This window comes from Lissotriton vulgaris, chromosome 2_1 (assembly GCF_964263255.1).
Source record: "Lissotriton vulgaris chromosome 2_1, aLisVul1.2, whole genome shotgun sequence".
NCBI classification, from domain to species: Eukaryota; Metazoa; Chordata; class Amphibia; order Caudata; family Salamandridae; genus Lissotriton; species Lissotriton vulgaris.
The window spans coordinates 1,677,455,436-1,677,471,803 of record NC_141687.1 but is presented as its reverse complement, the minus strand read 5'-3'; the positions used below and the strand labels follow the sequence as shown (position 1 = coordinate 1,677,471,803).

Below are 16,368 nucleotides of genomic sequence, written 5' to 3'. Positions count from 1 at the left end.
CTATGCCAAAGGATCTGATCAGCGCAACTAGCGGCCGCAGGTACAGGTTGAAGAGGATAGGGCTGATGGCCGACCCTTGTGGAACACCTTGTGCCACTCTTCTGATGTTGGATTTAAACGGTGGCAATGCCACTACCTGGTGACGGTTTCCAAGGTAAGATGTCAGCCACTGTAGGGCAAGGCCAGATACCCCTACTTCCTCTAGTCTGTTAATCAGAGTTGCGTGACTGACAGTGTCGAACAATCATGTCGAGCAGCACTAAAAAGGCTGCTCTTCCATGGTCGGCTCGCGTTCTGAGGTCGTCAAGTACAGTCACCAGCGCTGATTCCGTCCCATGGGCCGGTCTAAACCCGAATAGGACTTCATCCAGACAGGACCCAATCTCCAGGTATTTAGACAGATGTTTTGTGACCCATTTTTCCAGAATCTTTATTGGAAACGGGAGCAGGGAGATGGGTCGATAGTTTGCAGGATTAGCCGGGTCCAAGGTGGGCTTTTTAATTAAATGGATACCACGGCAAGTTTCCAGCAGTCTGGTACCCGTGCTGAAACCAGGGACTGATCGCAGATGGCAAACAATGGAGGGAAGAGTTCATCCCGGAAGAGCTTCCAAAGTTTATGCGGTAGTGGGTCTAAAGGTAATCCCGACGACACCCTGTTGGCCAGGGAGCAGAATTCCTCAAAAGTTGGAGAAGGGAAACAGTCCAACTTGGCAGTGCTGGAGGTGAAGTCTATGGTAGACCCGGAGTGCGTTTCCGTACGACTCTGAGGATTACCGCCAGATGTTACGCCAAGATTGTTCAGAATGGCTGTGATTTTATCCTCAAAAGCCTGTGCCAGTGAGTCGCACAGGGACTGAGATGCGGTGATGGTATTAATCGCACTGACAGGGCATGACAGATCCTTCACGATCTTGGCAGACATATTGGGCGTAGTCACTGCCCCAGCGCTCTAGACTTCCCAGCCTCGTGTATAAAAGCATACGGTGATCCCTCCGCGCAGCGGACGCGATCAGCGGGCGCGCCGGAAGCGCGCCAAAGTCGAGCCAAAGTCCAGCCCGTCTGCGCCCGTCCGCGCTAAGGACGGGCTGGGGGCTGCTGTACCTGCTCAAAATGCCATCTGAACAGGTAACCAGAGATAAACTTCTGTCTCTTAATCACACCTCTAAACAATGCAACCATTTCATAGAGGTTGCTAAATGGCAAGGACCTATTACATGTATGAAGTGTAAACTCACATTACAACCTTATGTTAAGACCTCCCCTAAAAGTATATATAAAACTATTACAGGTGGACTAATAAATGCACGATCCATGTGCAAAAACGCCCTGCACATATATGACCTACTCGCAGAGAACAATCTGGATTGCCTTATGATCACAGAAACATGGTTAAGAGAATGGTCAAATCCTGATATTACCTGCGCACTAACACCTGGTTATAACATACAAAGACTCGACAGACCGATACATAGAGGAGGGGGAATTGCTATAATACACCGTGAGACACTCACATGCAGCATCTCCGAGTTACAGGATATTAAAGGTGCAGAAAGTTTAGCCTTCAATATACAGGCCCATGACTCCTTCATGTCCTCTGGAGCACTAATCTACCGCCCCCAGGACCAATGGACAATTTTCTGAATAGCATGGGGGAGGTAATTACTGCTTTGACGCTTAAAGCAGCTAATTTCACACTACTGGGAGACATAAACATTCACCTTGATAATATGACAGACCCAAATGCACAATGCTTTAAAGATATCATGCAGGTGCTTGGACTTAAGATTCTCACGAAAGATCCCACACATATAGCTGGCCATACCTTAGACTGTGTCTGCTCTAACCTTGAGACTATCAAGGTATCTACCCTTTTGCCTCAGACGTGGACTGACCATAGCTTTATGCCATTTCACCTTACAACAAGGGAAGCCAACAGAACCCAACCAAATGGACCCAGACCTCAGAAACCAACTCCCTGTTGGACAAAAATAATCGAACATCCGGATCTACCCATATGGGTTAAAGAAAACAAACCTTTGACCACTGAGAATGTGTTTTCGGATAATCTCAACTATGAAAAATGGATGAGAAAAATAGGGGAGAAAATAACCTCGGGAGGAGCAACCAAATCAAAACCTAAACAACGGAAAGTCTCTGCCCCCTGGTATACTAAAGACCTCAAAGAGACACTACGCGCAGTACGCAAGCTAGAACGTACATGGCGTAAATATTATAAAAAAGAGGACCAAGACAAGTATAAAACAGCCAGACGAAAATATCATGCTCAAATCAAACAAAATAAAATAAACTATTTCACTAACAAAATAGATACATCTCAGAATAACCAAAAAGAGATCTTTCATGTGGTAAAGAGTTTCCGAGATCCAGGGTTTTTGTCACAGGAAATACCTCCATCACAGAGTTTCTGCAATGAAATCGCAGATTATTTTGAACAAAAAATAGTTAACATCATAAAACACTTTCCTGAAGTGATTGAAAACACCGACAATCCAGCTGTAGAAACCAGCCCAGATAAAATTAGGTGGAATTCTTTTACTACAATCGATCTGCATGAGACATCCCATACTATGTCAAAAATTAAATCAGGATCACCACTGGATCCCTGCCCTCCGGCACTAGTCCATGAAATCAAAAATGAGGTCAACCCCATGATTAATTCCATCATAAACGCCTCACTCCAGTCGGGGGAAATCCCCAGCACATGGAAGACGGCGATAGTAAAACCCCTACAAAAAAAACCACTACACGATCCATCCGTCTTAACTAATCTGAGACCCATCTCACAACTCCCCGCGTTATGTAAATGTGCCGAAACCCTGGTAAATAAACAACTCTCATCATTTCTGGAAACAAACAATATATTACACCCAAACCAGGCAGGTTTCAGAGCCAATCACTCTACAGAAACAGCACTCCTGTCAACGACAGAAACCATTAGAGCGGCTCTTGACCAGGGGAAGAAGGCAGTCCTGATTCTCCAGGATTTATCTGCAGCATTCGACACGTTGTCCCTCACCATATTACTACATCGCCTAGCTGAGGCAGGCATTGGGGGCACCGTGTTGAAATGGTTCACAAATTTTCTGCTCCACAGAAAACAAATAACCAAATTGGGACACTTCTACTCAGAGGAGAAGGAGGTTAGGTCAGGGATGCCCCAGGGCTCTAGCTTGAGCCCAACCTTGTTCAATCTGTACATGGCACCTCTGATCAACCTAATTGCCACGCATAATGTAACCACGGTTGCATATGCAGACGATACCCAATTGGTCCTGGTCTTAGATGAAAATACAGGAAAGGCTGAACAGATACTGAAAGACTGCCTAACTGCGACTTTTGGATGGATGCACAATAACCATCTAAAGTGCAACTCTGCGAAAACAGAGATCCTGCCCTTTGGGAAAAATACCATCTTTTCCCCTCTTACATGCTGGCCATCAGACGCAGAAGCCCCTCCCAATACCATCAGTGCCACACGCAACTTAGGTATAAAATTTGACGATATGCTGTCCTTTAAACAGCAATCCAAAGAAGTGGCCGACATCTGTTTCAACATAATCAAGGGCCTCAGAAAATTTTTTGACTACCTCCCACTGGCCGCCCGCCGTACGGTTGCAATCACTCTCATAACATCGAGAATCGATTACTGCAACAGTTTGTACGCAGGAGCAGCTAAATCTACCCTGCACAAACTGCAAATGATTCAAAATGCGGCGGCCCGGCTTGTCTTAAGATGGCCTAGGAGATCATCCGCATCAGCTGCTCTGAATGCGTTGCACTGGCTCCCCATCCAAAAACGGATACTATTCAAAGTCCTTCTGATCACATACAGAGGCTTTCATAAATGCGGACCCAAATATCTGTCAACCAAATTTCACAGATACCTCCCAAATAGGGAACTTAGATCAGCCACTGCTAATCTAATGACCATACCCAAGTTTCGACTGACCATCAAGGGTGGCAAATCCCTAGCAGTCCTAGGCGCCAAGGCCTGGAATGCCCTTCCAGCTAAACTTAGAGCATCACCATCAGAAAAAATCTATAAAAAACTTCTAAAAACATGGATTTACGGATTATCTGATGCAAAATGTAAGACTCTAATCTAAGGACATCTACAGCTCAGCTACCATCCCCAAATAATTCATCTTTGCAGTGAAATCAGCAGCGCCAAGATGCTCCATGGAGTGTATGTGCGCTATACAAAAACCAACAAACATCACAATCTCAAATAAGGTCTGTGATTTATTAACTGCCGCCCGCAGAGACTCTTCCAGAAACCTGGCCTTCGCACATTTGATCTGTGCTTTATAGATTGACAGGGCCTGTTTGTAAAGTTCCTGATCTGAGTCCAGGTATTTCTTTCTCCATGAATAGTACAGGGCCTTCTGGCTTGAAGGCCCACAGGCAGACAAGCCCACAAAATTAATTAAATCAATATTACAAATATACTAAAAAAACAGGGATACATATAGTAAACTGTGCAACTTTTTTCCTGCGCAAAAAAGAAAAATCAATTGCAAAAAAATAACCAGACCCCTACTAAAACTGTAGGCCACCCACCACAATAAATGTTAAAAATCAAATAAAAGTACAAATAAATTCAGGTGCATGACCCCAATCAAACAAATAATATCCTTATACACCAGTTTTTCATCTAACTTGTGATATATCAAAAACAAAGTCCTTAAATCCACTGATATATATGCAGCAGACAAGGAGAGTGATCCTTTCAGCTCCAAATCCCAATGAAAAGTGACCAAGAGAGGGACAAAGCACTGGGTGGAGCCTTCTGGATAGGAATAGGAAGTTGGAGTCTCTGGGGCAATTCCTTCTGGTTTGGAAAATAAATGTTTAAAAAAATGGCTTTTCACACAAAAAAACAACTCCAACAGCCAGGTTAAGAAAAAAATCCACTCCAAATGCCTCTCAGCAGCATTCTCAAGCAGAAAAGCTGCTCACCCATTTTATTTGTTATCAGCACTAAGGATGCTAGATTTGTGCCGTGGTGGCCGGAAGCCATGCGAGTGAGCATAAAGTCTTGCTAGCGGTGGGAGAAGCCTTGCGCATGCTCGCAAGTGGCCGAGGAGTCTTGCCACCAGCGGTTGAGTGTCAAAAGAATACTCGAGCGCAAACAGAAAAAAAGGGATGGCCCATTTACGGCAGGAACTGCGATGCCATTTCCACCATTTTTTCTTGTTTTGCCTCTCATGCGCAGCCTGGTGGTCCTAGAATAGAAATATATTCTTCACACGCAGGCAGAAAAGTCCCAGTGCAAGAGGAACATTAGGTTTTCAACAGCAAACCATTCACTGGAAGTTGATTTTTGGAAATTAAAAAACTGTCAGCGGGTTCATCACAGGCTGACCGGTGTTGTGTAATATGTGGTATCCCCTCGGGATCGTGTATCCCCACCGGCACTGACAGATTTGTCTGAATGTGATGGACAGGCAGGGAATTCTAAATTTTTCGGGCCACTGGTCCCACAGAGGCAGTGCCTCCACTCTGTCAGGCACTCGTCTGTTGGGCCACACAATTCTAAATGAGGGTCTGAGTGACTGAAGACGCAGAAAGTAAGCACTGCACTTGGAGGAAGAGCTAGACTTGAGGGTAGTAGGGACATAATTTAAAATGGTCATTTCCATAGCTCTAAACTTTTGATAATAGGACAGGGTGACATTTGTGTAACTTCCTTAAGAGGGAATAATGCAAACTTACCAACAAAAATAAGAAATAAATCAAAATTAGGCAAAAGGGTGGCTTGAACTCTTGCTGATCTCACGCATCATTAAGAGTCATGTTTTTCCGATGGCCTCAGGCAAGTCTGTTATCGGAAACTTCCTCCCATCCTCTGGGAAGATAGGTATTCCAGGGGCTATTCTTTGGAGAGTGACTCCTCTGACTTCATTACAGACAGTTTTTTTATGCTTGGAACCAACTTGCATACCAATGAAGACTACATTAAAACTTTGATTCTGTCCCTCATGTGCTGGAAATAAAAACTTACTTAGTCTGGCATATCTCTTTTTGTAATCCATTGACACTCCCCTGGCGGGGCGTCAAGGGCATAGTTTAAAGAAATTCAGGGGGTGTAAATGTGAAATGTCCTAACTGAAAAAGCAATGGGCTGCTACAGGGTGGGCGGGGTGAGATGACCAAGGTTTGAGATGGATTGTTTCTATGAGGAGCAGGGACTGTACTAATTTGCATTAGGTGGACCTCTGTCTAGAGTGGCACAGTGGGCTACAAATAGTGGTTTGGAATGCGACCCAGAGCAATTTCCCCTGGTTAAACTATTTGCAAGCATTCATTCCATCACCTTCGGGTGTTTGATTAGCCAATAGCATTCCGGGAAATTTGATACTGGTACAGCTTTCATAGCCTATGGTCAAAATAAAGGACCCTCTGTAAATACTAGAAGTTCCTAGGACAGGGAAAATACAAATATGTAGAGTAACAATCTTAGGCAACAAAAAGGCAATAATCACATATCAAGCCCTATGTACAAGACTTTTCTAACCATTTAGACTCAGTGTACAACAAATTTAAAACTTTCACAAACATAAATCCCTAGACAATATTAGTACCACATATTGGACACTGTGAAACTGTGTGAAATTAGATAAAATTCAGTTATTACAACAACTTTGGACAAACAACATTATTTTTATGGCATGACAAACAACAGACAATAATAATGATCTTGTTGATATGAACAGAAGTGGCAAAAGAATGAAAGATCTTGATTTTCTCCAAAAGGGGATGTAAATGTGAAATGTCCCAACTGAAAATGCAATGGGCTGCTGCAGGTTGGGCGGGGGAGAGATGACCAAGGTTTGGGATGGATTGTTTCTATGAGCAGCAGGGACTGTACTAATTTGCATTAGGTGGACCTTTGTCTAGAGTGGCACAGTATGCTAAAAATAGTGGTTTTGAATGCGACCCAGAGCAATTTCCGCTGGTTAAACTATTTGCAAGCATTTAGTCCATCACCTTTGGGTGTTTGATTGGCCAATAGCATTCCAGGAAACTTGATACTGGCACAGCTTTCATAGCCTACCGCTGCCATGGTTTGTGATAACCAAAAAGAAGAAAATTTGCACCCATTCAAGGAGTACTTCCGGGGTGCAGATTTACAACTTTTTTGGTGAATCAGCCACTAAATATTTTTTAGATCTAAACCCCTTACAAACAAGCCAAAGTTCAAAGTGAAACAAGAATGACCAGAAAAACCAACACAGATATAGCAGACCCAACTCAAGGCCAACAGATTCAACTACCAAACCAAGAATGCATTTGAGGGGTGTCACACCTCAAACACTCTGCTGAAACTGCGCTTGTGTGGGTCCTACCTCGCCCTGGTAGTTCTCCCATGACTGCAGTTCTGTACAACACAATGGCCAGGAGTCCCTGTCCTTGGATCACTTATTTGAAATGGATTTTCACTGCAAGCACTCCTTGCCATCTCTGCTACTAGAAACCTTGGTGGTCGCATTGTTAAATCAGTGCATCGGGACTGGGCTCCCTAATTCCATTCCTTGCCTTTTACAAATCATTTGATCAAATGACTGACAGCCCCATGCACTAAGCACAGGTCATGCAGGCAAATTAATAGGGCAATCCAAGCAGGAGCTTAGCTACTGGTCTGTCTTGGCTCTAAGCCTTGATAACATTTGGCATGTATATCGTGCAACAAATATAATGTAAAAATATGATACAATCTCTTCAAAATCAAAATAAAGAATATTTCTTTATTACGCGGAAGAATGTCAATTTAGTACATCAGATGATTCCACTGCATAGAAAGACATTTTATTAACATGATGTTTAGAAACATTTGTGGGTCATCTTCCAACAAGCAAGTTTATAGTGAACCAAGAGGCAAGTAAGCACAAGTATAAGAGGTGTTTGTGCAACTCACATACCGAACTCAAGAATTTAAAAGTGCACCATATGTGATAATAAAGAAAAAGGAGGCTCTGTGAAATAAAATATGTGCCCAGGATCACACAATTTTGATAAGCAGGGAAGCTGTTGTTTATTCCAGGTTATACAGTTTCATATTTTGATGAGGTGCTTGTGTAGCTCACATACCGAACTCAAGAATTTAAAAGTGCACACATATGTAATAATAAAGAAAAAGGAGGCTCTGTGAAATAAAATATGTGCCCAGGATCACACAATTTTGATAAGCAGGGAAGCTGTTGTTTATTCCAGGTTATACAGTTTCATATTTTGAATTCAGCCACATTTGCATCTATATTTCTCTTCTGTTTACAGTTTAGGTCCCTGTTTTGTCTTTCATTCCTGGCTCACTACTTGCAAAAAGGACACAAAAATAACAGTCCCAACTCAGGTCCCCAGAACCAACTGCCAAGCCAGGAATGTATTTATTTGGGGGGTTGTCACACTTCAAACACCCTCCACACCCTGAAGCTATGCCCCTGCTAGGAGTTTTGTTTTTGGAAAACAAAAAAAAAGTCAGCTAGTCCATTGTGACAGCATGGCAGGTTGGTGCTATGAAGTTTTGCAGGAAGTTCTTCCGCAGAGTCGGTGTGAGCGATTTCCGCAACAATTCCCCACCAAGCAATGGAAAACTTTAAACTGTATGGGCTGGCCACCGCTTGCTTGGCAATGGTGGTGCCTTCAATGCTTCATACTTAACAGCGGATCTGCCCGATACTACACGTTATAACAAATCTATTGGAGCCCATCTCAAACATTGAAAGTGCATAACTCTGACCAACTCTTTTAAAAACAAGCATCACTGTTTTTTTTTATTTTTTTTTTAACAGAGTTTTATATAGCTCAAACTTGACCCGCAGGAATCGGGTATCAGAGCGCTTTACACGAGCACCAGTTGTGTTACATGAGGACACAATAATTTTTTGGTTGTTGTTATGCATGGGTAGATTTGGGGCCCGATGTAGGTAATTCTAATTTACCATTTCTTAAATACCGAATCATACCAATTCGGTATTTAAGAAGTGGTAAATTAGAGGGGGGGAAATGTAGGAAATTCAGAATCGGTAAATACCAAATCGGTAAAATTCGGTATTTACCTATCCTGTAAATACCGAATCGGTATCCCCCATTGATTCCTATGGGCCTTGAAGCCCATAGGAATCAATGTGGAATACCGAATCGGTATTTTCCAATTCGGTAAATTCCGATTGTTGCAAGGGTGCAGGGGGTGTCACTTTGACACCCTCTGGCACCCCAATTCCGGACTTGTGTGCCATGTGGCACACAGACATGCCCTAGGGGCATGTTTGTGTGTCACATTGCACAGGTGTGCATGCACAGATGTGCATGCATACCTGTATTTGGTATTTTACCACCCAATAGGATTGGGTGCTAAAATAACGATTCGGTAAGGCCTGTGGGACTCAGAAGAGTCCCACCTACATCTCAAAGTTACCGAATCGGTAAAAATACCGATTCGGTATTTTACCGATTCGGTAGATTTACCGAATCGGTAAAAAAGGGCACCTACATCAGAAATGACCATTTACCGGTCGGTAAATGGCCACCTACATCTGGCCCCAAGTGATTTGCCCAGAATCGCAGGATGGTCAGCGTCATTGCAGAGACTCAAACATGGTTCCCCAGATTTGAGGTCGACCGCCCTAGCTGTTAGGTCAACTCCTCTCCTCATAGCAAAATATATTTTGCTTGTTTTTGCAATGAAGTATTTTTCTGGGACAGACTACCCATTCACAGTGGTATTCAACATTGCATGTGTGGTGAAAATTGTGGTGTATGTTTTAACACCATGCTAATGGTTTCGAAGTCTGCACTTGCAATAAGATGAGATGGATAAAATACAAGCTAATGATATAATGAGGAATCTATGGTTTGAAGTATGCAATAAATAATAAAGGCTATATATGTTTGACTCGAAAAGCATATTGTGCATGTTTCTCATAGGTAACCCAAATGAATACAATGTGGCTTCTAGCCTTAACTGTACACTTTTGTTTTGCAATTTCCATATGCTACCTTGGTCAGAAAATGTAACCAGTATAAATAATAAATAATACATTTAATTTTTTCATTAGGAAAACTGTACACAAGAAAGACATCTGTCCTTGTTTAGTTGAGCTGGTGTCTCAAACTACCTAAGATACCCCATGAAGCTGAATTTCCTGCACAGTGCAGATCATACCTGCAGGCCTAATGGCTGCACCATACAAAGATGGCTGCTATGTTAAAATTGTCAGTGAAATGTAGTAGCCTCCTTTGGCAATATTGTGAATGATTAACTAAGTTTTGTGGACTTCTTTGGCATTATTACGCTCTATGAATGAGTTGTCAAGGTTTCATCGGCAATTCTGACATGTGGGTTTTGATCACCGCTGGTCATTCTCTGATCTGTCAATGAGTTGTTGTGACTGTTAGTGACGAATGGCACCTGGATTAATGATTAGACACTGACACCTAGAAAAGTTTTACACACGCTCCTAATGTTATTTGTGTGGTGAACAGACAACGAATGAGTGAAGTATCAAGAGATTTATTTGCCATACAAAGAGAAAGAGTCACCTCCAATAGGTGTAGAGGAGTGGCATGTTTGTGATAGACACGTAGAGGACGTTTATCTAAGAGGGTAGAGATAATGGTGGCTATTGTGTGTAGGGGGTCAGAAGTTTCAATAATAGGTGCAGGACAAGGACTATGCATAACAGAAGTTGGGAGATGGATGACTATAACTGATGTTGGGAACCAATATTGAAATACACAAGTATATGAACTTCCTCTGAAATGCAGGCCATCGATTGGCCGGTGAAGCTGTCAGAGGATAGCTTTACAGCCCAAAAAGTCCTTACTCCCATTTGTTGGACATACTATGTGGGTGATGATGTTTCTTGCAGCAATGCCCATGAGTGCTTTGTCAGCCTGAAGTCCAGAGAGTGGTGTAGGCAGCGATGAAAAGTAAAGGTAGGCTTCCACTACTGAGTGCATTTTTGTCTCTTGTGTGATATGTAAATGAGAAAACCTGATTACTTAATTGGCTTATTGATGTTTGGGTTCTAGGCTTCTCCTGGATCTGGACAGAGAACTCACTGCTGCTCTCACTTCTGGGATTGAGGCTCCTGCAACTCACCATCAACATCTGCCTCTAATAGACTCTGGACATGTTCAAAGAACTAGCCTAGAGGATACTGAACAACCAAGGATGACCACTACAGATAAGGATCCTGGTTCATCCGGTAGAAACATCTCGCTGGCTAACGAACAACTTTCATGGAAAGGTCTCTCAAAACTTTTTCTTAGAAAATTGCAACTGGCCTTTGAAATTTGCCATTTGCCACCCTTATATCACACTCCCACCCTGTTGTGAAATGTTCTCACTGACCTTTGACATTTCTCCTTTGCAATACTATACTCTAGATCTGTTAGTAGTCCCATCGTGGGACTCCTATTCATTAAAGGATCAGCACATGATGCGTGGATTGCAGGAGCTTTTTTTACAAATGCATCTAGAAATGTGAGTGAGTGCGATGCTATAGCATGTTGGGAACTCAGTACTGGTGCATGACCAGCTTTCAACTGTCATCCTTAATGGAGCACACAGCAGACGACTTCCTCCATACCATGCTTTAGACAATTTTAAGTAGAACGGCTAAAATGTTTCATTGCCTCATAACTTTCCTGCAATTCCATCAGGGCGCAGGGACCTTCTTGCTGCATGAACCAGTGCACTTTTAAGGTGGAAGAAGGTCCCCTGGCCCTGATGAATTTGCCAGAAACTGATATGGCAACGAAATATGTCAGCCCTTCCACTTAAAATGGTCTAAAGCTTGGTGTGGTTATAATTATGAGTGCAGGCACTACAAATTTAAGACATATGCAGAGCGCTTTTCAGCAACTCTTTTTTAACTTTTTTGTGCTTGTGAAGAAGAAGTTCACCCCCCTTTTGCGAAGAGTCATAGGGAGCTGTTGAGATGCACACCGTACACAAAGAATAGTGTTTAGGTTGCACTCATCTAAGATACTTCCACACATGTTTTGGGTGATGGTTTCGTACCCTGAAATTGGAAAGTGCTGATGATGAGAGAGTGAGCAATTTGGAGAGAACCTTCCAATCACTCCCTGATGGTTACTTATGTGAGGCACTTCCTATAATCAGACATCTTTTATTCATTGATGTATGTTGCAACACGATGCACCTAGCCTGTTTTACAATTGTGTTAAAAGCACCCATAATGGGTGGGTTCATAGGTATATACTAAAGCTTTCCCGGATGGAAATCGAGTAGTGGGAAACTCAATAATCATTAACTTGAGATGTAATGTGCGACAAGGGATTTACTATGTGTTACTTATACACCTTTTCTATACCTGTCACATGTTGGGACAGTTCTGAGGAAAGGCTTTCTCAGCTCTTATTCTTAGTCTACAGGTCAGTATAGACCCAGAAGCTTGCGTGGCACTCTTTGAGCTCTTTAGAAAGAGTCAGGGCACCGGTGCTGGCAAGTAGGGACCCGTGTTTATAGGGTGGCGTCTTTAATTGCTCACTCATTGATTTTGTAGAAGTGGAAAACATCTAGGGTTCCAACATACCAAGATTGGTTCAATAAAATGCTTAGTACAAAAATGTTTGAGGAGGTGTATGCAAGACGGGTGGGGGGTTTATAAAGATTCAATGCTTTTTGGCAGTTGTTGGAGTTAATAGAAAAGGCAGACCCTGGCTAGGGAGCTGTGCAATTGATTATTACATAAGGGCAATTCAACAGCTACCACCGATCAGCAAGTTTCTAAATAAGGATAGGCAGGAATGACGGGTACATTTGAATATCTTGTTTTATGGTTGTGGCATTCCTCTATCTCATGATTGGGACCCGGGGGCGTAGGGCCACTCTCGGTATTAAGAGCAGTGTTAATGATCAAACTGACTGGAGCAACTTGTTTTTATTATTCATTGCTTCTATCATATGTCTACTGTATACTTTTCTATTAACTGGCTCAATAAAGTAAATTCACAAATAGTGATTCATTGAGGCCAGATGGCACTTTACTGGCACTTTACTGATTGCTGCTGTTATAGTTGTACTTTATTATTATTCTTATCACTGAATGAATGAAGCAATGGTATAATTGGAAATGTAATGTGGCACAATGGTATTTTACTGCTACTCTGCATTTCATTATTGTTGTTTTTTAAAGGATCAACTATCCTAAATTGTATGATCGACTGTCTACCTTCTTTTTAGGTCGAGCCTAGCGCAATGCGCATGCGCTACTCTAAGAAAACGACCTTTTGGAGTCGCTCTGGCCTTTTCACACGCTTGTGCATGTGAAAAGGCCTATGCCTTGCGGTTACGAACAGCGGCGCACACAGCTGCAGCGCTTTCACTTTTGCCGCTACTTGGCTGTGCACACACCACTCGTGGGACCGTGCAGCTGCTTCCACGTTTTCCGCCACGCTCCTGTGTTTGTTTGTTTTTTCACTGCTCCGAGGGGCTTCTTTGTATCAGTCTGACTGCATGCTTGTTTTTTAATGTGGTAGATACTCACTGCCATCTAGTGGCCATGTTTTATTGTGAAAAGCTTAATCTTTCCAGTAGGTTCATATAGGATCACTGCCGGTCTCTTGTTTATTTTAGGTGCAGCGTTATTATTTTGGTTCACTCTTTCCCCACTTGTTGCAATTTTGTACAAGCAACTCTCAACCCTCTCATTCTTTGCCAATCGAAAGTGTTCATTCTGGTATCGGTTTCCAGCATGATTTGCCTTTGTTTCCCAAAAGCACTGCCGCCTACACAATGCTCTGTCTTTTTGTAATGCCATTTCCTTTTTTCACTGTTTAGGAGGGCTGGTTTTGCACCTGTGGTGCAATGAAATAAGTCAAGGAATTGTCAAAAGAAAATAAGCTCCCCATAATCAGCTCCAGTAAAGAGGCCTTTTACTGTGGTGTCGAATTCAGACTCCGTCGGGTATGCCATAAGTCACTTAAGGGTTGGCTGTGTTGGTAATGAGAACTCACGGGTAGAGGCAGCTCTGTGCTCATAAATCAGGCCCCAGCAAAGCACTCGGAACAGGAAAGAAACAACAATAAAGCATATTTTCCTAGTCCGTTTTACAGTCTAGAATGTAAATGTCGGGCACTGAGGGTTCTAGTCTCCTATCATACAGTCGTGAAGAAAAGCTCCTTAAGGCAGCAGAAAAAAAGGTCTGTTTCTCTCCAAACGACCGGGATACTGCAGCTTGATTAGGAAATTTTGCTGCACAATAACACAATTGTACTTCTAACTATTGCGTTGTGTTGCTGCATTTTTGTAACCCTTAACTTTTCATATGTCTGGCTTATGATTTAAGAAGTAGTGCAAAATCCTTCAGTGAACGTTTCTCGGATGTGCTTTAAAGAATCGTTTCCCAACAAAGGAGAGAGGAGACAGCCATTCAGCTCCTACATGTCTGATGAGCAGGCTTACATTGTACTTATTTTTATTTTATTAGTTACTAACACGTTAGCGGAGAGGCCTGCACATATTACTTAGAAATACAGCACAGGCAGCAACAAAGATGGGGCAAGGACTTTTTTTTTAATCAATCTGTTTTTGGCAAGTACAAAACGTTTTAAAATCTAATACTTTGCTGGGAACGTCCTGGCTCATTCTGTGCTGTCTCGCCTGACAGCTTCTTCTGTCTGGCAACATCTAGTAATTAAAATAATATGTAAACAAGCATTTGCATAACCAGTAGGTCTCGCCTTTGGGACCTTATAACTGTTTAACCATGCAACAGTTGTTGCACTAAGGATATTGTGCTGCATAACTAAATACTTATAAGGTCCCAAAGGCGAGAGCGATTGGCTATGCCAATGCTTGTTTATATTCGTAAGGCGTCTTCACATTTGTTCCTTTGCTATATAATTATTTTCAGCCACTTGTACTGTATATACTTTTAAAAAGTGCTATGAGTACAAAAGCAGGGAGCAGGGCTTAACTTTGCTGAAAGCACTGGAAGAGTGAGTAGGGCTTGGAAATGCTTAAAATGCATTCAAAAGGAGCAGATTCATGAAGTGCGATGAGTAGAAGTTTTGAGCGGGGGTGCACTGTGCTGAAAGTACAGACAGAGTGATCAGGGTCTGGATGTGCTGAAAGTACTGGCAAAGTATATCAGGGTATAGACGTGTTTAAAGTACACTCTAAAGGAGCAGGTCCATGAAGTGCCACGAGTACAAGCAGTGAGATAGGCTGCTACTAGCTGAAAGTACAAGCAGAGTAATTGAGGCCATATAGCGCTAAAAAACTGACGCAGGGAGCAGGCCAGACTATGACCCAGCCTGTTGAAGGCTGCGGAGGGAAAGGCAAAAAGTGAAGCGTAACAAAGTTCTTGGAGTACATGATTCAGGAGCAAATGAAAGAGGGGTTTTGGTCAAAGTGTGAGTTACACCTGAGAGGGATATAATATGCAGGCTCAGTGGAACGTTTCTGAGAGTTCTAGTAATAGACATAGGGGCCTATTTACAAGACCCTTGCACCACTTTTGCGTCACTTTTCCCATGTCAAAAATGACGCAAAAGTGGCGCAAGGGGCTTGTAAATCTGTTCCATAGTATTCAGGCACAGATCTGATGGGAGTCCAAGGTCATATACCCTGGATCCAGACGAGCTAGGGCAATTGACACCAACTTGAAGAATGTGTGCCAAAGGCTGCTGGGAGCACTGGAAGAGGACCTCTCAGCGATCCTAATTTTACAAGCCATCACAGTGACGCGCAGCACTGTCAATGAGGCCACCTTACTTCATTGCCTCCAAGATCAGGGTGGATCATTGAGCGAACCTTGAGTGGATCACTTGAGTCCTGAAGGGCTTTCAGCAACGGTAATAATGGTGTTGTTTACGTCAAAGGCACATGACATCCCAGAATTCCCCTCAAGCTCTTTTCATGAGCTCTGGGCGGGATGGAATAGTTTCTTAAACTGGTCCTGCCAGTTTGTAACACAACAATGTACGCAATGCTGAGCCCGGCGCCGAAATGTAAATTCACAAATCTTTCTCATGGACACACCTGTGGATAAAACGATATCACACTAAGCTTACAGCTTTTTCGTTCATACTTTGCTAAAAAATAATGCTCATCTTGCCAATTTTCCGTATCCCACCTCTTACTCTCCTGTGTACTAGTCTCCAGCAGTGACTCAGGACTGAAGCACAACGAGTCATAACAATGTGACCCAAACAGCTCTACAAAAACAGCCCTTCATCTCCACTTCTTATATTTGTGTCTGCTTCGTGAGCGGAAGCAGACTCCTCATTATTTGAAGCACCAGTCCTTCAGGATAAAGGGACTATTGCTTCAATTCCATTGGAGGAATCGGGCTAGAGGACATGATACTG

At 42.8% G+C, this 16,368-nt stretch overlaps 1 protein-coding gene across 1 annotated transcript in view; it reads left to right on the top strand.

The window, feature by feature from the left end:
* Positions 1 to 13,011, top strand: part of LOC147733076 (uromodulin-like) — a 164,367-nt gene extending 151,356 nt beyond the window's left edge. The window contains exon 8 of the mRNA XM_086958917.1: positions 11,059 to 13,011. The gene's annotated coding sequence lies outside the window, so the exon portion shown is untranslated. The remainder of the gene's footprint in view (positions 1 to 11,058) is intronic.
* The last annotated feature ends 3,357 nt before the right edge of the window (positions 13,012 to 16,368 follow it).